Source organism: Rhinopithecus bieti, unplaced genomic scaffold (genome assembly GCF_001698545.2).
Source record: "Rhinopithecus bieti isolate Rb0 unplaced genomic scaffold, ASM169854v2 scaffold_7509, whole genome shotgun sequence".
Classification (NCBI taxonomy): Eukaryota; Metazoa; Chordata; class Mammalia; order Primates; family Cercopithecidae; genus Rhinopithecus; species Rhinopithecus bieti.
This window is the reverse complement of record NW_016805750.1, coordinates 2,166,117-2,190,379: the sequence shown is the minus strand read 5'-3', so window position 1 is coordinate 2,190,379 and position 24,263 is coordinate 2,166,117. Positions and strand designations below refer to the sequence as shown.

The window sequence follows — 24,263 nt, the reverse complement described above, 5'->3', positions numbered from 1 at the left end:
GCGTCTCGGAGACGCATTCCTTTGTTACTCCCACAGTCTTTGGTAATGATTATTAATGCCATTATGTCCCATTTCCCCTCACCTTCCCCCGCTCCCAGAGCCGCGCCCGCGCGCCCGATCTCTAGGCGCTTCGCTCCTCCTGGAACCAACAACAATGATCCTCAATTAACCCTCTGCCAGGGCTGCCTGCTCGTGAATGGGGCGCTCTTCCGACTCGCGGGCGGCAGGCGCCCCAGCCCGGGCGGGGGGCCAGCCTCGGCTCCCCCCGGCCCGACCCGCGGGGACTCGCACTCCGCCCGGGCGCCGGCTGGGGGTGGCCTCGCAGCTTTCCCGGCCTCCCTCCAGGATGAAACTCGCCCTCTCTGGAGGAGAGAGGGCAGAGACGGTCCGAGAAGTTGCAGGAGGGAAAGAAAAAAAAAAATACATTCAGTTTGTTGTGTTTTCCTTGGATCTGTTTTCTTGCCAAAATATTACCCCTTTGTCTTTGCGCAAAAGAGGCAATCCGGGCACCTTCTGGTGGGCACCGAGGCGGTGCCAAGGCGCCTTTCTTCAGGGCGGTTTCTGTTCCTTTTCTAGGCTCACCAGATATATTTTTAACATAAAAAACACTATATTTAATTGGTTATGGATCTCTGTTCTCTTAGCACTACTGGAAATCACAGAAAAACACATTAGTACAGAGCAATTAGTGCAACGGCAGTAAACAACTAAGGCACTATTAAGCTGTGGGTGATTAAATAGTATTACTTTATATTTTTTATGGTGCTAGACTAAAAGATGGAGATTTAAGATATATATATTTCCATTAATATTAATATAAAATATAAATAACAGGTGTCTTCCACTTCTTCTTAAGGTGCAATTTATACTTAGCACTTCGATCTATAGAGAGCTACTTTCCTTATTGAAAAAAATATCTTTCTTTATACACTCCAGGGCAATATTTCTTATCTTCATGCACCCGGATATTTAAGCAGAAATATTATTTAATTGGAGTTACGGAGTCAGGCAAAATAATGCCCATACCTATATCACCATTAAAAAATAATAATAATAATAAAGCTTCCATCCCATTGAAGTACGCTCTATCGTTTCTATCTTTGCAAAGAGGGAATCAGGCATTATGTGGTGAATCGACTGCAGGCCCGGAAAACAGGCGGGTGACGTGTGGGCTGGGGCCCTAGGACTGGGGCCGGGCCGCGTGCACCTTGCAGAGGCCCACCCTGGCCCCGGCGCCCACTGCAGTTCAGGCCGTTCCTCCTCCGTGTGTGTAGATCATCCTGGAATTCTGGCACATCTTTCCTCGGCATCTGATTAAGTTAACAATGTGCTGCTATTTGCATGCAGATTTGCCGGGGCTTTCTCTCCAGCTGCTCCCAGAGACTTGGTCTTTCTCTGCGTTGTGATAGCACAGCAGTCCCTAAATGCAATCTTTGTCAGACCCAGGTGTGCTCTCATTGAGGACGCCTTCGTTCCAAGCAATTTTTCTTTCTGTAGCATTTATAAGGCTCTATTATAGTATAGCCACATCTGGAGGAAAATTCTCCTATTAATTATATACTTTTACCACTAGGAAGACAGATTCTAAAAGATACCAACATTTTTGTTGTTGTTGTTCTTATTTCTTTGACAGGCTGCGTTTTATTTTATTTTGTTTTGTTTTTCCAGGCATTTCAATATTTAAAGAGCCATTAACCAAGGGGTGGGGGGTGTGAATTTCTAGGGGAAAAAAAAAAAAAGAACAACAGAACTAAAATCTCAGTGTCAGCCCTGCCTTATCTCACAGGGACAAGTCAGGGGAAAGGTACCAACAGAGATCTCTCAGAAGACCTTGGGGCTAGGCAAGGGATTCAGGATGAGGGCCTGGCCAGTGGGGAAGAGTTCCGTTCTACTGGAGTTTAAAAAAAAAGGTGGTGGGCGCGGGGGGTGGGGGTGGAAGCACAAGTGCTATTAACCTTTAACCTAGTCTGCTCCCAGGTGGACATTCAAGCATGTCACCAAATCGCCAGACAATTTGATTTCTCTAAAGTCAAAAAGCAGTACCCAATTGGATCAACATGGTGATCCCGATGCGGAGTTTTCTTTGTGTGGTGGGGTAATTTTTCAATTAGGTTGGAGACAGAGTAAAAGCAAAATCCGGAGCTCAGAATTCATGCTCATCTTTCAGAAACAGACAAGAAGAAGCTTTGCCCAGGGAGTCTGAAAGTTACTTTAGAGGCAGGTGGGTTGTTCTGTTTGTTTGGCTGGTGTTTTTGCTTTGTTTTCAAATCTTTGGTACAGTCAGATTAGATGGGGGGCGGGTAATGGAGAGAATTAATGTAGGAAATATAGGAAAAGTTGTAAACCATCGGATGGTCCCTTTCTAAATTATAATAAATTTAAAGGGCTAGAATTTTTTATTCAAAAATTATTTTGCAAAAGGGTGTGTACTTTGTGAACAAGAGTACATGCATGAGTATGTGCGTGTCTGTGTGTGGATGTGTTGCGTGTATGGGTGTTCTATGCTAGGGAGACTGCATGCACACACACACACACTCACACACACTCACACACACACAAAGAAAGCTGAATTACCTTGAGAACAGGGAAAATGGAAATGGAACCATTTTCACTTTTCAAGTCAAACTTCATCAGGTAAAAATCCAAGCAAGGTTTTGGTCACTTGAGTCCAGATCCTACGACGACAATGTGGAAACTCTCTTCTCCAGACTCACCTCCCCTGTTCCAAAGGTGGCCTCAGCAAGATCCCAGGGCTATGTCCCCCGGCAGTACCAGGGGCGGCTCCCAGCAGGCCACGTGTGAGCAGCAAAATCACACAAGAGAGGCCTTTCTGAGTCCTGCCTCTAAAGGCTGGAGTCACTGCTCCCAGCCACTAACTGCCTCTACTCACTGGTGCTAACCCCTTTCCCTCAAAATGACCGATTGTTTTCACTCTCTCTGCAGACAGAGGCCAGAAGCGCCCTGCAATTAGGGCCCACCTTTGGACCATGCCTCAGTCTCAGTTTTGTCAGCTCTGAAATGGGAAGAGCAAATCCCATCCTAAGTACATCCATGAAACACTGTCAACTCTGTTCTAAATAGAAATGATAAATAAGGGTAAAGTTTACTCTGATTCTTTTTTCTTAGGTCTCATTTCCTCCAAGCCTTGGTGTTGAAATTAACTGCCCTTCTTTCACCCTACGAAAACAAGAAGTAGATTCTAGTTTCATGACACATAAGGAAGAATCTATGCAAAAAGGTGGCAGATATTAAATGCATAGATTCTTCAATGTATATATATTCTCTCTATATATACACACACATATATGCATATACATATATATATATATATTCTCTATATATGCATTTAAACATATAATGCAAAGAGAAATAATTTATTTTCTAATTTGACCCTTTTGGGGCCACTGCCTTTTCCATCTCCTGCTGGCTGGCAATGCCCCCTCCTTTCCCCTACAGATATCCAGATACCCTCCTGCAAAAATAGAGCAGGGAGGCAGATGCAGTGATACTAGATTACATCACTGGATAGCATGTGGCATTGAAGGGAGAAAAAAAAAAAAAAAAAAACAAGAAAAGACAAATGACATTTTGCTGCTATGGTGTGCTATTTTAGTGGTGATGGCTTGACTTTTGGCCCAAACGCATATGCCAATGGCAAGGCTAACTCCAGGGACTCACAAAAAAGAATGTGTGTTCACAGCTGTACTGTACACCAATACAGATTACATGTTTTCAGTGTTGCGGCCACAACAGAATGCTAATTAACATACTGGAGTGATGAGAGCGGCTGCAAGGGCCTTATTGTTCCATTATTTCATGAAGCCCAGCTGCCTTTGTTTATGTCACTTATCCTCTCGTGCCACAGGTTTTACTCCAAAAATACTATCCCAATACAGCGTTAATATTTAAAAAACAAAGAGGTGGCAGATTGTCATTTTTGTGTCAGTCTCAAACTGCAGAACTGTTAAGCTGTTCTGGTTCGGTATTTAGAAATAATTTAACAGCCATATTCAGACACTGCCTGCATTCTAACATAATGGCTGAATACTTGAACCAAGCAAATGCATAACTATCCTGACATCACTTATGAGATTTAGATTGGTCAGTTAATGGAAGTCTTTACCACAATCAATACCATAACAGCTTCTTGAAATGAACGTGATTTTTTACACGGAGTGCTGCAAACAATAACTACAGAAATATATTACCTTTGTACCCGGCACAAAGAAGCTAAAATGCAAAATTAAGAAGCAATTACGTTTTTGCAAACTAATATTACAGTTGATTATTAAAAACAAACACTTTCAAAAATACATACTTATCATTTAATAATTGGAGGGCATTAATACCCCCCGTACCTGATTAATCATTTTTTTACACTTTTTAATAGCTGTTTCACCTACTGGCTACGTTATCAGCTTGCTGTTAAGTATTGATATTGATGATTGATGTAATAATGATTAAATAAAAAGCCATATTTAGAGCTTGATTTTTATAACATTTTTTGTCATAATCTTCATGCAAGAGAATACTGTCCACTGTTTAAATTAGTTTTTTTTTTTCCTTCTGTTTTGCCTGGATTGTGCGTAAAAGTGACATTCTATAAAATACAGGTTTCCTCAAATAGCGTTCCACCAGCAATCCATACATTCTATAGTAATTTGCAATCATGGTCGGGGGAGGTTGTTGGCTCAAGCTCAAAATGTTTATGGTGCATTGCTTCCCCAACGAACAAAAACACCCTGGGGTTTTAGTTCAAATTTCCCTAAATGCACCTTTATTGACATCAGGTACAATAGTTGGGGAAATACGTAATACCCCAGCACAGACGCCATTCAACCAGAGTCATAAATTAAGTTAGAAAAGGTCTCCCCTAAAAAGTATAGCACTCCACTAATCAAAGCCACGCTGTCGCCATTGCCAAAGAACACGGAAATCTTCCCAACAGCCAATTGAGTGAACGAGCCATAGTTGCTTTTTAACGAGTTTAACTGGTAATCTCAGATAAATGGAGAACTGCTTGAAGTGTCTGCCTTCTCTAAGGCAGTAATGAGAGGATTTAGAGCATTCTGCATCCCAAACTGCGTATAACCAAGAGAATGCCACAGGTGTGTCACCATCCACGTTAGAGTGCTTTCTCAGTGATGGCCATCCCCCGACTGTGGACACAACATAGATTTTTTTTAATTGGATCCAGGAGCTAGCTAAATTATCCAACTGCTCTGTGCTTAAACCCCCAGCTAGCTTATGTACCAATAATAATAAAGTTTCCATAATAGCAGCTCAGCCTATTACTGTTTTTTTTTCTCTTAACCTAAAAGTGGAACCACTTTATTCTGATTGCAGCCACTGAAGAAACTCCTGAGTTGGTTTCCTTCTAAAAAAAAAAAAAAAAAAAAAAAATTGCTCAAGAATTACAGAGCAGACCCAGGTTAATAATATTCAATTATGCACACACGTATTTTCAGAGGAGAACCTGCTTATCTTATGGTACAGGGAGAAAATAATGTCATAATTCATTCCTTTGCAATCTGTGGAAGAATTTTGTCTTTTCCTTTACAATGTTTATTTGCCAGGTCAAAGCAACAGCCAGTCATAACCATACCCCGGGACAGTGACAGCAACATCTGCACAATCGCAGACGGGTCGGACTCAATTGACACAGCTTCAGTGTGATCCTCCACATTTAATGCATTCATGTTTCATTTGCAAAAAGAAAATCCGAGCCCTGTGCTACCATTCTGGTTTTCAGAAAAGTGTTACATTTATAAATAAGAGATCAAAATCCTTGAGTGGGCAGAAATAGTATCATCAAACCAAATACATGTTTCCACCATTTGGACATATTTTTAACAATCCTAATCCCACTTAAACTTTGCGAAAACTCTATTGAAAATTTAACCTTGTGCTCTTGAAGCTGAAACTGATAAAACTTAATAGCAACAAGGCAGTGAAACACTAATAAACTCATTATAGATCACATAAATGGGATGTCTGCATGGCTGCCAGACAGCGCACATAAGCGCCTCAGTTCCAAAGAGCAAAGGCAAGCAAGGTAGTGCGGTGTCTGCGTGGACAGTTGGAGGGAGACGATTTGGTAACACTTCACAACAAGTTTGCTAAATTTACTGGATCAGGCAGTTCATTTAGACATTTCAGATGCTAATTATAGGTGGGCTACAGACAAGCTGGTATGAAGAATGAGTTTTCCTGAGGCCTGAGAGCCACATCAGGGTCTACACTTGCAAAATGGCTCCTGGGTCCTCAAAGCCCTTTCCATGTGATGCTCCTTCACCAAGCAAGGGGAGCTGCTAAGGACCCAGCCTCCGCCAGTCCCCACCCTCGGACCCGGTGAGCTTCTCCCCTGTCGAATCCTTGGAATCCTCCCTACAGTTGGTTTCTACCAGAGGCCACACCTTGAGGTCTGCTCGCTGAATCCCACCAACTCATAACTTGTGTGGCTCACGTGGCAATTTAAGAAAAGATATGTAAGGGTCATCGACTTGTTGAGTTTCATGTAAAAATAGAGATTCCTGCTTTTGCTTGAAAAATGCAAAGCTCTAGCAACATTAAACCCACATTCCCCATGGACAGCCACCAGGGTGCCTTCTCCAGGTGGTCACAACCTCAGCCACTGATGGAAATGCTGTTGCCCTTGCAGGCACATCAGTGGGACGTCCGTGTGGCTGCCAGAGAGCACATAAGTGGCTTCAGTTGCAAAGGGGAAAGGCAAGCAAGGTAGTGAGGTTTCTGTGTAGACAGATGGAGGGAGAGGATTTGGTAACACTTCACATTTGGTAACAAGAGTTTTGTAGCCGTAGTCTGCACCATTCAGAGAATGCTGATGAGAGGAAAGGAAAGACATGGTCAAAAGAAGATACGCCAAGGAGAAGCTGGAGGATGGACTGGAAGAACATGACTTGTGTTTCGGGCCCCACCCCACCACGTTCAATCAACATGTGGCTGCTGCAGCAAGCGCTGCCCTCTATGAGTCTCTCCTTGCAGAGGGTGGGGAAATATATGCTTCCTCCTTGTCATGACAAGAAGAATCTGGGAACCCAGGAGGGACAGAAGTAGCAGGGAGGGGCAGAGCCTCTGCCCTTGAGTGGCTCAGTCTAGGTGGGGAGACCAGGCATGAAGTTCAGACAACCAGAACCAAGGCAAGGGGTGGGAGATGGTGGTCCAGCTGTGCAATGGATACTTTAACAAGCGTGAGAAAACGCTGTGCTTAGCCTTGGAGAGACCACAGCAAAGCCAACATGACAAGGTGCAGGAGGAAGGACTGGGGCACCGGAAGGAGGAAAAGGAGAAGGGAGAAACTGAGGTGGTAGGCAAGACAGTGAAGTGCAAGCCTCTGCTTGTGGGTGTCATTCTCTGTGATCTGTGAGGCCAGGAACCAAGATCAGAGCGTGCTCGCCCCTCGGCTATTCCAGACTCTCATGTCTCATTGCGCTGCTGCCACAGGACCAGCATCACCAGCACTTCCCGGGGGCTGGTTAAAGGTGAGCAGCTCGGGCTCCACCCCAGACCTCCTGAATGAAAAGCGCGTTGAAGGCTCTGATCTATTCACCTGGTAGAGAAAGCCAAAGGGATCACTCCAGCTCCCCGCACTCCAAGTCCACATGCCCTGGGCTTTGCCATGCGTGGGTCATGTAGGTGTGAATTGCAAAGGAGTCTAAAGGGACTCCAGGTGCATTTCTAGCCAAGACAGATCCCCAGTCCGTCCACCTCAATGGTGTTTTTAGACCATCAATAAATATGGCTTCGGTAGTCAGATGATGTGTAATTAGCATTAAACTCTTTTATTTCATGTAAGTTAGAGCCTTGTCTGAGACACTTCATTCAGGAAGTAACCTGGCACTCAAGATTAAAATGAAATATTAGCATGTCAGCGGTGGCCTCGCCATGGTGCGCTCCCCTCCCACCCTCCAACCCTGCAAGGGAACAGCACGGAGCATCCCAAGCACCCCAGCAGAAGGGATGTGGTGGAGGGGCTTTCAGAGGTGAGGGGTCAGACTTTCTTCCATGGAAAAGGAGCCACTGCCCCTAGCAAGTAAGAAATGGAAAAACTGACCCTTGTCGAAGTTGAAACCAAAATTAAGTGTCATCCTTTTATTGCATTTTCTTTCTGCTCCTCAAACTCATCCAGCCTGTCGCTGCCTTGGGGCCTTTACACCTGCTGTGTCCTCTGTCCAGGTGCTGCCATCCTCATGGGACTCAGTGTTCCCTCCCCAGAGGGCCTTCCCTTATCACTCAGTCTCAGTCAGCCCTCAGTCCTTCAGCTTCAGATCCCCCTGTTTAAACACTTGGTGTGGCATTTACCCTAAAAAATGGTGTTCTGGCTTCTTCCTATATTATAATAGTATTTGTGTGTTTATTGCCTGACTGCTCCAACTGGAATGTCAGCTACAAGAAGGCAGGGACTGTGGCTGTTTTGTTCTCTGCTACATTCTCAGGGCCAAAAACAGTACCTGGCTCATCAAGTAGGATGAAAGAGAGAAGAGAGGGAGGGGAAAGGGAAAACACGGGATAAACAAATAGATGATAGATAGATAGATAGATAGATAGATAGATAGATAGATAGATAGATAATGGACAAATGATAAATAGATCTAGAAAGGAAGAAAGATAAATAGATCTATCCATATATAGAGAGATTATAAATACATAGACAGATTGACAGTTAAGATGATAGATCAAGAGAGAGGGAAGGAGGGAAGGAAGAAGGAAGGAAGGAAGGAGATAGATTAGATAGATAGATAGAAAGATAGATAGATAGATAGATAGATAGATAGATAGATAGATAGATAGATAGAACAGACAGGTAGATAATAGATAGATAGACTGACAGCTAGCTCAATTGATCGGGCACTTTGGCTGACACGGAAGAACATGGTGCCCACTCTCAAGAGTCTTGCAATTTAGAAGGGAAAGTGACAGAGCCAGAAAGCATTGCCCAGCAGCCACTCACAGTGTTGTCAGATGTGACCAGAGCAGCACATGATTAAAGGGCAATTAGGGATTCAAAGGGAGGGACCATGAAGACAGAGGAGAACTTGCTGTGGGCTGGAGGAGTTGGCAGGGGGCTTCCTCAGGGGTTTGGGGGGTGACTTCCTTGCACTAGACTCCAAGAACCCGGCTGGATGTGAAAATCCCAAACAGTGCCCCAAAGTTGCACAGAGATCACCAGACACATAGCAAGATTTCAGATGATACACAGAGAAACTCCTGTTTTTTAAAAAATGAAGACTTATGTAACTATTTTGATACTTGATATGAAAAATACATAACTGGGAAATTCAACCAGAGATTTCATAGCTATTATTATTCAGGATAAAGCTAAATATAATATGTTATGGGAAAAGTGTGCCTACTTAAAACTATTAAAATCCACAAGCAGGTGGTTCTCAGTCTGGAAAAACTCCAAAATTAGGTGTGGGAGGCCGAGGCGGGCAGATCACGAGGTCAGGAGATTGAGACCATCCTGGCGAACACGGTGAAACCCCGTCTCTACTGAAAATACAAAAAAATACAAAAAAATTAGCCAGGCGTGGTGGCGGGCGCCTGTAGTCCCAGCTTCTAGGGAGGCTGAGGCAGGAGAATGGCATGAACCCGGGAGGCAGAGCTTGCAGAGAGCGGAGATCGCACTCCAGTCTGGGCGACAGAGCAAGACTCCGTCTCAAAAAAAAAAAAATTAGGTGTGGGAATGCTGGAAGTGGCCACCTTAGAGCTAAGGAGTCAGCCCTCACACTCCCCAGAGCCCTGCAGGGCGTGCCTGGAAAGGTTACCTCCACGGGAGTCCTTGCTACATGGGACCTGCTGGTCAGCTGGGTTGTCCGAGAAAGATGTGGGCTTCGTGGCCCTTGCCTGTGTTCGTGGAGTGGCAGTGGTATGTTCAAGCACACCAGGGCCTCCCTGGGCAGCATCTTCCCCCCACCAAAGCTGTGTGGGAAGCAGGAAATACCCCTAGAAAGAACTGCAACAGCTGCTCCTGCCTCTTGCAGGGGCAACAAGAACTAGCAAGTCCCTTCCCTTCTAAAGGAGAGAGAGAGGGAGGAAGAGAGAGGGAAGGGAGAAAGACAACAGAGAGGGGAGGGGAGAAGGAAAGTTTGGGGAGGTACAGGGACAGGAAGAAAAAGATTAAGAAGAGAAAGAACAAGAGCATCACAGAGACAGAGAGAGAGAGAAAGAGAGAGAGAGAAAGAGAGAGAGAGAGAGAGAGAGCACATGCCTATCTAAAGACCAAATGCTGGCGAAAGTCCTTATCAGGAAGAAAAATTTTAAAATGCATGAACTCTATTTATACCCTGAGTAAACAAGATAATTACGTGTTCGTTTCATAAGTTGTGCCTTGATTTCAGATCACCAGTGACCATGAATGTTTGGATTTCATATAAGCATGTTTAAAAGCCACGGGTCTTGACCCTCCGACCAGGATGCTAAGCTTAGTCAACACTTTTCACACTGTGATCAAGGCGTAAAGCGCAGAGTTGAACAAACTAACATTTTACTCTTGGAACTGAAGTATAAGCAGGAGAACTGATGAATCTGCTAATTGTTCCATTGTTCTTGCCTGCTCTTGACATTGGCATATACCCCTTGTATCACCCAAAGTACCTCTTTTGTATACATATGAAAAGAAAAACGCATATGACCCTGATGAAAATAAAGGGTGTTTTACTTTTCTAAAGAGTCATCACTTTTTGCTGTTATCTTAAGGCCAAGTTGCTTGTTTTCAGTTCATGCCCTGGCCTGAGAGCGTGCTGGGACTGCCTGCAATGCACCCTGTGCAGGCTAGACACTGTCTGGACACCCCAAACTTAGCCTGTCCCAATTTCCATCTTTCTTCCTGCAGTCACTATAAGCCTCAATCAAGAGAAATGCAACAGCAAGTTCTGCAAGAGGCTGGTGAGGTGATTCTCTTTTATTTTTATTTTTTAAGACAGGATCTTTCTCTGTCATCCAAGCTGGCATGCAATGGTGGGATCTTGGCTCACTGCCTCCTGGGCTCAAGCCATCCTCCCACCTCAGCCTCCCAAGTAGCTAGGATTGCAGGTGCACGCCACCATGCCCAGCTAATTTTTGTATTTTTGTAGAGATGGGGTATCCCTATGTTGCCCAAGCTGGTCTTGAACTCCTAGGCTCAAGTGATCTGCCCACCTCAGCCTCCCAAAATGCTGGGATTACAGACATGAGCCACTGTGCCTGGCTGGGGTGTTTATCTTTCTCCCATTCCCATTTTCCCTGTGTCAGTTCAGCAAATGGTTTTCTAGTGGTTCCATTCTTGGCTACATCTCAATGAGTCACAAATAACTTAATTGGGTACACAGCTTTGTTCACCGTGGGGCTCCATCCCACACCTCCACTCTTGCCTGCTCTCATGCTATATCCTATACATCTTACACCTGTATCCTAAGTTCCAATGAAACAGAGATGCTTAACATTCTCCAACATACCTATCCGCCCTCAGTTTTTCCAGGCTCCCTGTCTCTTGCCTCTGCTGGGAATGACCACTTCAATTCCCCCTCCCAAATCTGCAAATGCATCTGACAAACCCCTGCCTTCTGCAAGAAGCTTCTCTCTTGCCTTCTCCCATCTTGACTAGTGAATATTTTCCTGGTCCCTCAAGGTCCAGCTCCAAAGCCAGCCCTTCCATGAAGCTCTTCCTGAGCCTCAAAACTAGCCCAGTTTTTCCTGTCTTTAAATGATTGCACAGTGCTGAGCACAGAGGAAGTGCACTACAATTATTAGCTCCTTTATTATCAGTCAACAATTTATAATTATTGCTTTTATTAACTGATCTCTCCGTCTCTCCTGAGAATTCATGGCTCTCCATCGAATCTCAGAGGTGGCACTGGTTGTGCTCTACTTTGCAATGTGGTTTGTGATGTGTAGGTTCTTCCCCTCTGTAGCTGTAGCCCATCATTGCCTAGGATGGTGGTTCCGGGTAGAGTAGCCGGGCTCTCTGTATGCTTCTGCCAGCTCAGAGTATACTGAAAAAGTGTGCACCTTACTTCCCTAAGGGAACGTCCTTTTAGGCACAGTTGTCAATGAATGCTCAGGGCCCCACGAATCCACAGCCCTGGTGATAGGCTGCCTCCTGAGAAAACTCAAAAGAGTCACACTGCAGTGCTACCGAGGGTTATCCAGACCTCAATGCTAACTGAACATACATGCTGTCGATGCTGGGTGCACAGAAGGTCTGGATTGTGGCACTCTGGACAGGTGGGGAATAGGTCGGGAAATACTGTGAACCCCTCCTCTTGTCAGCCTAGAGTTCTAGGGAGCTTGTCCCAGCCCACCAGGTAATAGATAAAGACCTGCTGCACAAGAGCCACATCAAAGTCTTTCCTTAATTTCAAACCCCAATTTCTCTCACACTCTTTTTTTTTCTTTTTTTTTTTTTGTTTTCGAGATGGAGTCTCTCTCTGTTGCCCAGGCTGGACAGCAGTGGCACAATCTCGGCTCACTGCAACCTCTGCCTCTCAGGTTCAAGCGATTCTCTTGCCTCAGCCTCCCAAGTAGCTAAGACTACAGGCACGCACCATCACGCCCTGCTAATTTTTGTATATTTAGTAGAGACAGGGTTTTACTATATTGGCCAGACTGGTCTCAAACTCCCAATTTTGTGATCTGCCCACATCGGCCTCCCAAAGTGCTGGAATTATAAGTGTGAGCCACTGACCCCAGCCTCTCAACTGTTAAACAAGAACCAATGGTAAGCCCAACAGTCCTTTGTGGGGAGGAGAAAGAAAAAAGCTTGATTTGGCCTTGCTGGAGGCTAAATCTCAAATATTGAAACTTCTTTCAGATCCTATTTCCAGCCAGGCACCATGGCTCATGCCTGTAATCCCAGCACTTTGGGAGGCTGAGGCGAGTAGATTACTTGAGGTTAGGAGTTTGAGACCAGCCTGGCCAACATGGTAAAACGCCGTCTCTACTAAAACTACAAAAATTAGCTGGGCATGGTTGTGGGCCCCTGTAATCCCAGCTACTCAGGAGGCTGAGGCAGGAGAATTGCTTGAACTCAGGAGGCAGAGGTTGCAGTGAGCCGAGATCACACCATTGCACTCCAGCCTGGGTGACAGAGCCAGCGTCCGTCTCAAAAACACAAAACAAAACAAAAAAGATCCTATTTCCACTGCCCTTCTAAAAGCAAAAGGGAATGGCGGTCCTGATGTCCCACTATGTATTCTTCCTCATGGCACTGGGTCCTTTCAGCCCAGATTCACTGGGCTTGGGTGAAGGAAAGGGTCCTCCTGGCCAGTGAGAATCAACATCACTGCCAAAGACTGCTGACAGCCCACATCACACCAGCACACACTCACAACACATGTCAAGGAAGACCTGGTGACCCCCAGAAGGTTACAACTATTGAGGGATTTGAAAAAATAATTTAAAAACAACATATATTCCTTCCCCTATTTTCTGTCTCACCTGGTCCATTGCCAGGAACATAAAGACCATCTGGATGGGCCAGGCATGCTGATTCACACCTGTAATCCCAACCCTTTGGGAGATGAGGTGGGAAGATCGACTGAGTCCAAGAGTTCAAGACCAACCTGTCAACACAGTGAGACCCCATTTCTATAAAAAAATAAATAAAAGAATGAGCTGAGCATGGTGGTGCACACCTGCAGTCTTAGCTACTTGAGAGGCTGAGGCGGGAGGATCATTTGAGCCCAGGAGTTTGAGGCTGCAGTGAAATCCAATCACACCACTGCACTCCCACTTGGACAACAACAGATGGAGACCCCATCTCCACAAACATAAATAAATACAGACTATCTGGGTCAGTGAAAGAGAGAAGCCATTTTATCCTTACCTTTCCACTGACTCACTCTTGTAGAAGGGCAATGGTTTGTGTCTATTTTGCTTTTTTCACATGACCCTCCTTTTTTGTTGTAATTAGCATGTTTTGACTGGGCTCAGTGGCTCACGCCTGTAATCCCAGCAATTTGGGAGGCTGAGGCAGGCGAATCACTTGCGGTCAGGAGTTCAAGACCAGTCTGAGCAGCACGGTGAAATCCCGTCTCTACCAAAAATGCAAAAATTGGCCAAGCATGGTGGCATGTGCCTGTGGTCCCAGCTATTCGGGAGGCTGAGGTGGGAGAATTGCCTGAGCCCAGGAGGCGAGGTTGCAGTGAGCCAAGATCGCACCACTGCGCTCCAGCCTGGGCAACAGAGTGAGACCCTGTCTCAAAACAAACAAACAAACAAACAAACAATGTCTCAAAATAAAGGCAATGCCTTCCAAATATATAAGCACGACTGAGAAACTGTCAAAATAGATCATTGTTCTTGCCTTTTTTCACCCCCTTTGGAAGAAGACAAGGAAGCAATGAGCAAAGTTGTCACTGAGCAGCCAGTTCCTCAGTTCACCCACAGTGCCCAGGGAAAGAGGTAGGACCAAGGTTCTCGAAGGAGTAGACTTGGCAAAGGAAACTCCCCAGGCAAATGAGTCATGGTGGTAGTAGCTGGGTCGAGACAGGTGTGGCTGGCCCCTGTAGGACTTCCTTCCTCAGGCCTGAACCTAAGAGTCGTAGAACAGCAGGAAAGTGGCCAGAATGTCTGTACCATGGACAGTGGAGCCAGCCCTACCTGGAGGCCTTTTGCTGCTTTGAAGTCCAAGCCTAGCACTTTCTGCAAAGTGGCCTCCTAGAGGACCAGACTGCATCACGCTGTTCCCAGCCGACTACCTTTACAACAAAGTGTTGAGATGCAGCTCTCATCTTCCGGAACTCACTAGGAAAGCCACCCGCCTCTGCCTGGAGGACTGGCACACCTCTGCCCCTGCACAATTGCAACTGCAAGTATCTGAAAACGTTTGGGAAGGGCCTTGAGAGTGGCAGCTCCCAGACTCAGAGGAGCTTTGGTCCCAGGGAGGCTGGGCCACGGGCGATGGTGAAGTTGAAATGTTTCAAACTGAGATCCAACCCAGATCTCTCTTCCTACACTTTCTCAACTGCCCGTGCCCCACTGTGCGAAACAGACAGACACCCGCAGTAGGACCAGCAGCAGCAGTGAGGCATCATGGGTTAATGCGCCTCTTTTTTTAGTTGGTGGTGTCTATTTGCAAAGCTGACCTAATGCACGGCCTCACAGCTCTCGACCTCTGAAGGGCCAAGAGGGACACAGAAGCCTTTGTCTTATGTCAAACAAAAGGCAAAGTCACAGCAGAGTGGACCCTGAAGTGATGTGGGACGCCCGCCCCACCCACCCCACCCTGGAGGACGCCTGCCTTGCCAGGCCGCCCGCAGGGGCAGATTCAGAGTGAACATGGCAGAAGAAATTTATATCCAGGCTCAACCCTACCACCAGCCTGCTCCCCACTCTTTGGAAAGTCCTACTCGGAGAGGCATATCCCAAGCCCAGGGAGAACTGGCATTTCTCTGCACCAACAGCTGGCACAAAGAAAAAAATCTCCAAAAAGAAAAGTCTATTGCGTGTGTTTGACGCCTTCATGGAAGCCAGTCATTTCCACTTCACCAGGCCTCTCCCTGGATGCCCTCCCTGCATAGCAAAGCCCCCCAAATTTCCAACAATTGGACCCTCATTGCAAAGCAAAAAGCACCATAATTAGCTCCATAAAGTAATCAAGCCCCATTAAAGGGAAAAATATGACATGAAGCTTTTGTTTCCAGAAATGAAAAAAAGGCTTAAAAAAAAAAAGAAAAGAAAAAAGAAAAAGAAGAGAAAAAAAGAAAGAAGGAAAGAGAAGAAAATCCAGCAGCAGCAGCATTGGGGATTCCAGAGAAGGAAAAGCTGTCGCCCAGGCACACAGGGAGAGTTCTCCCGTCGGGTGCCAAATGGCAAGAAGGGTTAAATTTATGTTCCATTACCAGTCCCCTTTTTTTTGGTTTCATCTTCTCAGTAAAACACATAACTTAAAATGAAATCAAATATTAAAAATGACAGACTATATAAGTGCTGTGAGTAACTTCAGGTCACGGAGGGAGGGAAAAGCCGGCAAGTTGTCAGGCACTATCTGTCAGAGTGAATTAGAAACAATCAACAGAGACTGAAAGGGAAGGTGATTGTTATTAAGCAGCAGGGCTGTGAGCAGGCTACCCAGATGTGGTCATGCATATAAAGGACAGGAAACAGCAGTTTAATTCAGGAAGCCCTGGTGAACAGGGCAGCAGAGAGGAGAAAAGTCCTTTGTCGCTAATAAGCTGGAAGTTACTTTGATAACAGCAGGGTTAGACTCGGGAATAAAACACATTTCTTTCACTACCACACACCATTAATATCGCAGAAATGCGGTCGGAAGAAATGCCCAATGCCAGGCGGGCTTAGCCAGTGGCCTTCCCCAGCAGAAGCCTGGGAAGCCGGACCCCGAGTCCCCATTTCAGCAAATGCCTCCCCTCCTTCCAAGGCCAGGCTCTTTCTGACCGCATCGGACCGACTGTCACCTTCCAGAAATGTCATCTGACCAAAAAAGAACACTGATCGTGTTTCATTATTTCCCGGCGTCAGACACTCCCATCTGTGTGGCCTGTGGGAAAGGTGCAAGCCCGGTAAACAGCCTCGATATAATAAAGTCCATGCATGCAGCAACGAAAAACAATTTTATATGCAGACAAGGCCCGATTTCATAAGAAATTACTTATGCAGGCGTTCTGCAATTATCCTGTGATACTTTCAGGCAACAGTCTGACAGCAGTTGTGCAAACAATAAAGGGATTACAGAAATAAAAACAAATAATATTACACACACAGAAACTCCATGTTGCATGTGAACAGGATGAAGGGAGGGTACAGAAATCAAGGGAGCCGGGCAGGGGCCAACAGGAAGTGAGGCCCGGAGCCGAGCCCACCTCTTCCCAAGCTCTTGCACTACGCCTAAGCTCGCTGCATGCATGATACTTTCGGTAGAAGGAAATGCTCAGCAGCTATCTGGGGACCTGCCCCAACCTCCTCCCCAAGCTCTGAAGATGCTGGGCCACCTGCTTGCCTCTCTGACCCGCAGGCTCTTCATATGGGGGAAGCTGAGGTCTTCAGCTCCCTTTGAGGAAGGAGCAGAGTCTGGACCAGGAAGAGGTGAGCAATAGGTGGGCAGGGCAGCCCTGACACTTTCTCTCACTCAGCAGGTGGCCTCATACCACAGAAAGCATCTTGTCCTTCCGCCTGTCCCAGGGTCAGTGCAGGCCCTGGGTCAACTGCCCCTGTCCAGTTGCAGCCCCGAGAAAGCTTCGGTCAGCATGGCGGAGGATCAGGACCGCTGCTTCCCAAATGCAGGGGAGAAAAGTCAGTGGATCAGCCACATGTGAGGGTGGGATCAGACTCAGAGGAGGCGGAAGTGTTTTCCCAAGCAGCCCTTACCCAAGTGGTGTGGGGATGGGTCGTCCAACTGCCCACAAGGATGGAACTTGGCCATCCCCTCATCCCCGCTGCAGACGTTGGTAGGATGGGTGGGCACCCTGTAACTCAGGTGCTGGGGAGACAGGAAGGAAGGTGGAACCAGATGCCTGCAGAGGGGCGTCCCGACTGCCTCCCCCAGAAGATGGGGACTTCTGCATTGCTGCCCACATCTGAGCAATGGCCTCACCCCATGCAGTCAGGAACTGTCGCTGGCCTCCCCGTGGCACAGCCGTATTCAGCAGCAGGAGAACTCAGGGCCAGGAGAAGCGTGGGGCCAGGGACCTGCAATGCTCCAAGCCATTTGCACCTCATACGCTCCAGACCAGGCTGTCCTGGGGGCAGCTCAGGGCCGCACTGGCCACTCCTTGCAGAGAGCCCTCCCCCCACCATGGACGCTGTGTCTGCCCCTGTGCTCAGGAATCACCAAATACAGGCCCCAGCTCCAGCCAGTCCACACACACACTTGTGTTTACAGAAAGTGTTTTGAAAACTTGAATTTGTTACCAACCACAGAGACAAAATTTTAAAAAGAACTGGATTCCTTTTTTTCTGACTTTTCTTTTAAAACTCCGAAAACGTGGACAAACTCGGCCCACACTCCTAGGCGGCTGCAATGGATGGAATCTAGGTGGTGGTGGCGGTCCCTTTTGAAGGGCCAGCTTTCCCCGACTGCTCTGTGCACACTCAGCTCCATGCATTTACCAATTGCACTCTGAATTTGGGGTTATGACAGCTCCCCAAGAGGGAAGAGACCTGCCCAGGTCACACAGTGACAGGGTAGGCCATAGGAGCACATTCAGGAGCAGAGTCCAAAACCTGCCCCAGGTTGAGTTGCTTCAGCCTTGATTGTCTTTGTCCAAAATTTTCATGGTCTGACCCTAAACTGGGCCTGGTGGAGTCCCTGAAGGGCATCCGAAATCACCTGTCCAGGTACCAGAAACTCACAGCCAGCGTCCTGGCCTGATCGCATCCTGAGTGTTGGCATAAGTTAGACTTGGGCAGACCTTGGGTCTTGCCATTCCCGCATGTCAGAAAATTCCGAAAGAAATGTGGATTTGTCATATATTTGGTTTGCTTAAACCAAAATGCAACAAGTTCTAGTGATTACAAGTTTCAGAAGCAAGGGAGCTAGTCAATCAACACAAGTGATTGCTAACCACTCAGTGGGCCAGGAACAGCCCTAGGGGCTGTGAGAGCTACTGAGATGAAGAAGACATAAGCCCCACCACCCAGACACAAGCTGGAGCCTCAGTTCACCAAAAGCGGCCCCCAAGCTGTCTGGATCTGCCTGGGCATCCCGGGAGAGGTGAGGAGGACCTACTGCGCTCAGGTGAGAATTGAGCTGGACATAAACATAAGTAAGTGGGGTCTGGTTCTGGCTCTGCTAATGATTTGCTGTGTGATCCTGGGCCAGTCCCTTACCCTCTCTGAGTCCCAGTCTTCTCACCCATAAAAGGAAGGTTGCTTTGCTCATAAAGGTTTCCGCTAGCCCAAGGGTCCCATGAACCTAGGAATGTTCTAGAATTCAGGAGAAGACAGTATCACTTGGCAATAATACCTGCATTGCCCAAGGGAAAGAGGCCTAAACTATAACCCCAAGATTCTTTACCCTTAAACTCACCCTGCATTCATGATGACCCATAATGACCCAGTTTTCCCTGCAGTGAACAGGAGATGTCTGCAACTCCCTGAGGGTCGCTCTTCTCTTCTGCGCACAGACTTAGCCAGACCAAGGCTCCCTGATCAAAGGAAGAAGCAGAGTCTGTACCAGGAAGAGGTGAGCAATAGTTGGGCAGGACAGCCCAGCTGGACTCCGTGGGCTGATGTGGGATCTGAGGTGAGAGAAGTTAAGTGGCTTGTGATACCTTCCAGAAGCCCTCTGCCTGTCACTCTCCCCAGGTGCCCACAGCTGGGAAGCTTAGGCCTCCCCCCCAGGGCTGCAGAGAAAGCTCACGCCAGGTCCTGAGGAGCTGCCATGGGCCCTGCTGCTTCAAGAGCAGGGCCCCCAGTGCTGCTGTTCATCTTTCTTGCACCACAGAGCCTGAAATCCGTAATTCCCGGCTTTGGACAAGTCTCCAGGTCATCCCTCCAGCAGAAAATGAAGACCACCAAGAGCCAATCCAAGCCACTCATTCCTGGCACCTAGGAGCATCTCCACACCTGAAAAGGGAGGGTTTCTCAAGACACTCCCTCTGGTTAAACATGGAAGTCCACACTCGTCAGCATGGCCTACAAAGCCACGCCTGATAAAGGCCCTCCCATCCTCTCCCCAGGGATCATTGTCTGGCCACACTGGCCTACACACTGTCCCTTAGACATGCCACGCTCTTCCCCACCATGGGGCCTTTGCACATGCTGTTCTCTCTGCTCGAATGCTTTACCCAGAACTTCACCCTGCTGGCCCCTCCGTGTCCTCCAGACCTCTAGCTGCCAGCATCCCTTCCTTACGAGGGCTTCCCCTGACCACCTACCCTCTCTCAAGTACAGATACTACCCCTCTCCTTCCCCACCCATTCTCCTGTTTCGTTTTCTCATGCATTTAGTGCTCTATGATGTCATCATATCCACTGGTTTCCTTGTTTACTGCTCTCCACCCTCAACCCCCATAATATCAGTCCTCTGAGGACAGGGCCCTTGTCTGTCTTGTCCAACGCTGTACCCAGTGCAAGAGCTAAGAGTTCAGGCTCTAAAGTTGGGAAGAACGTGCTCGAACCACCAGGTTTGAGGCAGGAGGAAGGGATCAGGCTCTGAAGTCAGGAAGCGCTATGCTCAGACCTGGCCTTCCCAGGTTTGGGGCAGGCCACTCCTCTGGCTCCAGATCCCACATCTGGAAAATGGAATGAATCATAGTATCTACTACCTGGTAGGGGATTTGGGAGGATTAATTGAGATGATACCAAGAAATGCATATGCCAGAATGAGCTCCACTCTACCTTCTCTCTAGAGTTAAAATTATCTCTGATTTTGGTTTTCTCCCTGGGAAAGTATCCACCATGGGACCTTACACCGACCTCATTCAGCTGCTACAAAAGAGTTTGCTGGGATCTTTTTTTCCAAAAGCCCAGAGATCTCGCGGTGAAGATCAAATATGATGCAAAGCCCCACACACATGTGCGGGGCTTATCATCATTATCACAGAGAAATTACAATTATTCACTCCCTCCTCTGTGCTCCCAAAGTACCGCTCCTGCAGCATTTAACTAAGGTAATTACTGCTGCAGGAAGGATGTTGACTCATTCATCTGTACCAGGACAGAGGGGCTGACTCGGGACAGCCCAGCCCACTGCAGGATCAGCACCTGAAATGCAGACTGCCCGGGGTCCCCAGAGTCCTGAAGGTACCTGTGACACAGTGTGTCTGTTAGATAAAAGGAGAGTTCTATAGGCTCTGAGTGCCTTTCCTTCTGGAAGTCACTGGGCCTCCCAACCCGAACATGAGGTCTTTCTAAAGGATAAAGCTATAAAAGGCTGGACAACCATGTCCCGAAATTCTGCCTCCAATCTTTGCAAAGAGCAGTCTGGAAATCCACATTGTGGTGGGACATGAAATCATAGCCTGATGTGTGTGATTCATTCAGTTACCAATGGTTGCCTCAATGTTTATGGAATCAGTGCTTAAGAGTGGTACTCTGGGCCAGGCACAGTGTCTTACATGTGTAATCTCAGCACTTTGGGAGGTAGAAGCAGGTAGATGCTTAAGCCAGTGGTCCCCAAGCTTTTTGGCATCAGGGACCAGTTTTGTGGAAGACAATTTTTCTCTGGATCGAGAGGCAGTGAGAGTTTCGGGTGAAACTGTTCCACTTTAGATCATCAGGCATTAGATTCTTATAAGGACCGCGCAACCTAGATCCCTCACGTTCGCAGTTCACAATAGGGCCTGGGCTCCTATGAAAACCTAATGCAGCCACTGACAGGAGGTGGAGCTCAGGCGGTAAAACGGCCGGGTTACTGACAGGCCACAGACAGTACCAGCCCATGGCCCGGAGGCTGGGGACCCCTGGTTTAAGCCCAGGAGTTCAAGACCAGACTGGGAAAAATGGTAAAACCTCATTTATACAAAAAAAATACAAAAATTAGCCAGGCACGATGGGAGGCACCTATAGTCTTAGCTACTTGGGAGGCTAAGGCACGGGGATCCCATGAGCCCAGGAGGTCGAGGATGCAGTGAGCCAAGATCACACCACTGCACTCCAGCCTGAGTGACAGAGTGAGATCCTGTCTCCAAATGAAAAAGTAAAATAAAATAAAATAAAATAAAATAAAGAGTGCAGTCTGGACATCCTGAAGCTGCACGTGTATAGCATTTGATATGATATGGTTTGGATGTGTGTCCCCTCCAAATCTCAAGTTGAAATGTGATTCCTAGTGTTGGAGGCGGGGCCTGGTAGGAGGCGATTGGATCATGGGGTGGATCCCTCATGAGTGGTTTAGCACCATCCCATTGGTGTTGAGTGAGTTCTCCCACAATTGGCTCACGCGATATCTGGTTGTTTAAAAGAGTCTGGGACCTCCCCCACCCCTTCCCTCACTCCCTCTCTCACCCTGTGATGCTCCTGCTTCTCCTTCACCTTCCACCATGAGGAAAAGCTCCATGATGCATCACCATAAGCCATGCAGTTGCAGAAGCTGAGCAGATGTTGGCGCCATGCTTGTACAGCCTGAAGAACCATGAGCCAAATACACCTGCTTTCTTTATAAATCACCCAGCCTCAGGTACTTCTTTACAGCATCACAAACAGGGCCTAATACATAAGACTCCAAAAGGACGAGTGTCCGGTGCAAAGAATCGGGACAGCATTGATGAAGAGAAGCAGCAAGAGTCCCAGCAGGAAACTCTGAAAGTCCAGAAAAGGCTCTGGGACTGAATTAGCCCACTTCCAACCCATTCTTAACCAGCTCATCCCAGGTCCGGATTACTTGGGGCAGGATTCAACTTCAGGACCCAAGAAGTCTGTGGTCTGGAGCCTGAAAGTCAGCGAGAGGCAGGGAGGATGGCGCCCACATATTCTCTGCCTGTTTCTAATACCTGGCCCCTTTCTTGGTCTCCAGCAGACAAAATTTGTTTTTGGATATAAAGTCTCAATCCTCCTTCCAGTTCATGTGACCCAGAAATTATTCCAGGATGTATATTTCCAGTCTGAGAAAATCTCCCTGCCTTTACATGGCCAATTCCACAGGACACAAAATTGTTCCTTATCTTCGAGGCCCAAAGCATGCCAGGGCAGTTAATTTTTTAAAATGCATGCCATGACCAGGCGTAGTGGCTCACGCTTGTAATTCCAATACGTTGGGAGGCCAAGGTGGGAGGAATGCTTGAGCCCAGGAGGTCAAGACTGCAGTAAGCCATGACTACACCACTGCCCTCCAGCCTGGGCGACAGAGTGAGACCCCATCTCTACGAAAATAAATAAATCAATAAAACAAAATGCATACCTCTGTGGCAGAGAATCTGATGAGGCTAGAGCTACTGTGTATTCCCAGAAGCCCATCCAAAGGATATCTGCGTCTCGTTCCCAGAGGACACACATGTCCCTTCTCCTCCTCCCCCTCGGTCTCCACCCTGTCAGGCACCTGGGCAGGTAGCTCATCCTTCTCTTACCTACCCATCCAAATTGGGGTCAGGGGAAATGGCCCCTTTCAGCACCTCCTCCATCTCAGGAGGCATGCAGAGTGGAATGTTCTAGAACAAGCTGGTGCACTCACTGCCCCCAGAGGAAGCCAGTCTTACCCTTCTCCCCTTCCTGAGGCCTGTGGCATGGATGCTAAACTGGGCCTTCCAAAACTGTCAGCATCCGCGTGGCAGAATCCTCACCATCAATGTAGCAGCTAAATATTGTAAGGCTCCTAACTTCTCCATCTGTGTTTTGCCTCCCAAGAGGGAAAATAGTCTTCGCAGACATTCCCTTATCTGGCAGGCAGATTCTAAACCTTACTGGCAACTGCAGCCTTGTTTTCCCAACCAAACAGCTATGGAACCAAAAATTGCTCCTGCCGGCGATATGCTGTGGAAGGAACTAGCCAAACAGCTCAGTCTGGAAGCCCAGGGCCCGGAAGCCTGTGGGTTGTCACTATGCCTAGGGGAGACCCAGTGCTCCGAGAAGTCACCGGTGCCAGGGGAGACCTGCTCATCCGCTGATGGAAGCGACCACTGCTGGTGTTCGCTGTTCCTTTTTCTTAACACGAAATACACGCACCAAGAAACTGATGGAAAACACTCACCACAGTGTGAAATCAACACTTTCTAACTCAAATAAAGGGGGTAAGAAAAGGAAAACTTCCAACTCTTACGCTGCAGACATTTTTCTCCTACGATATTACACGAGGCCATAGCACCACCACCGTCCTGTCCTCTGCCTTCAAGCACACCTCGGAGCCCCAGACCCTCGCTTTTCAATTTATGCTACTTCCCTGAATTTTTCTTATCCCTTCCGATTCTTAATACCGGAACCCTGCACCTGTGCAATTGCTAATAAACCAATATCTGATGATAACCATGGAAGCCTAATTGATAGGGGCTTTTATCGACTGGCCTCGATGTCTATCTGGGGTTCTCAACAGCCAAGATTTAAATGTTTCATTTTATTTTTAACTTTCACTTTTCCACATTTCAGCGATGTCAGGCAAAGAGGTATGGTTTTACTATCAGAACGAATCATGGTGCAGAATAATTTATGACTTCAGCTTGGGCTTTCAGAAAAGCTATTTCAAATCTTCACTTTGATTTGGTTGTATCAAAACTACTCAAAATAACAGCAGCACTTTCTTGGAACCAGACTATGTTAGCAGCACCTCAGGATTTTGCACTGAAGCCCCATCTTTATCCCAGAAGAAAACTTCAGAAAGGCCTTAAGCCACGGAGGAGAAAATAACATTTTTTCATGATCTCTTTGTACCTCTTC

At 47.2% G+C, this 24,263-nt stretch overlaps 1 protein-coding gene across 7 annotated transcripts in view; it reads right to left on the bottom strand.

The window, feature by feature from the left end:
• Positions 1 to 24,263, bottom strand: part of ZNF536 (zinc finger protein 536) — a 490,720-nt gene that overhangs the window by 339,160 nt on the left and 127,297 nt on the right. The window lies entirely within an intron of this gene.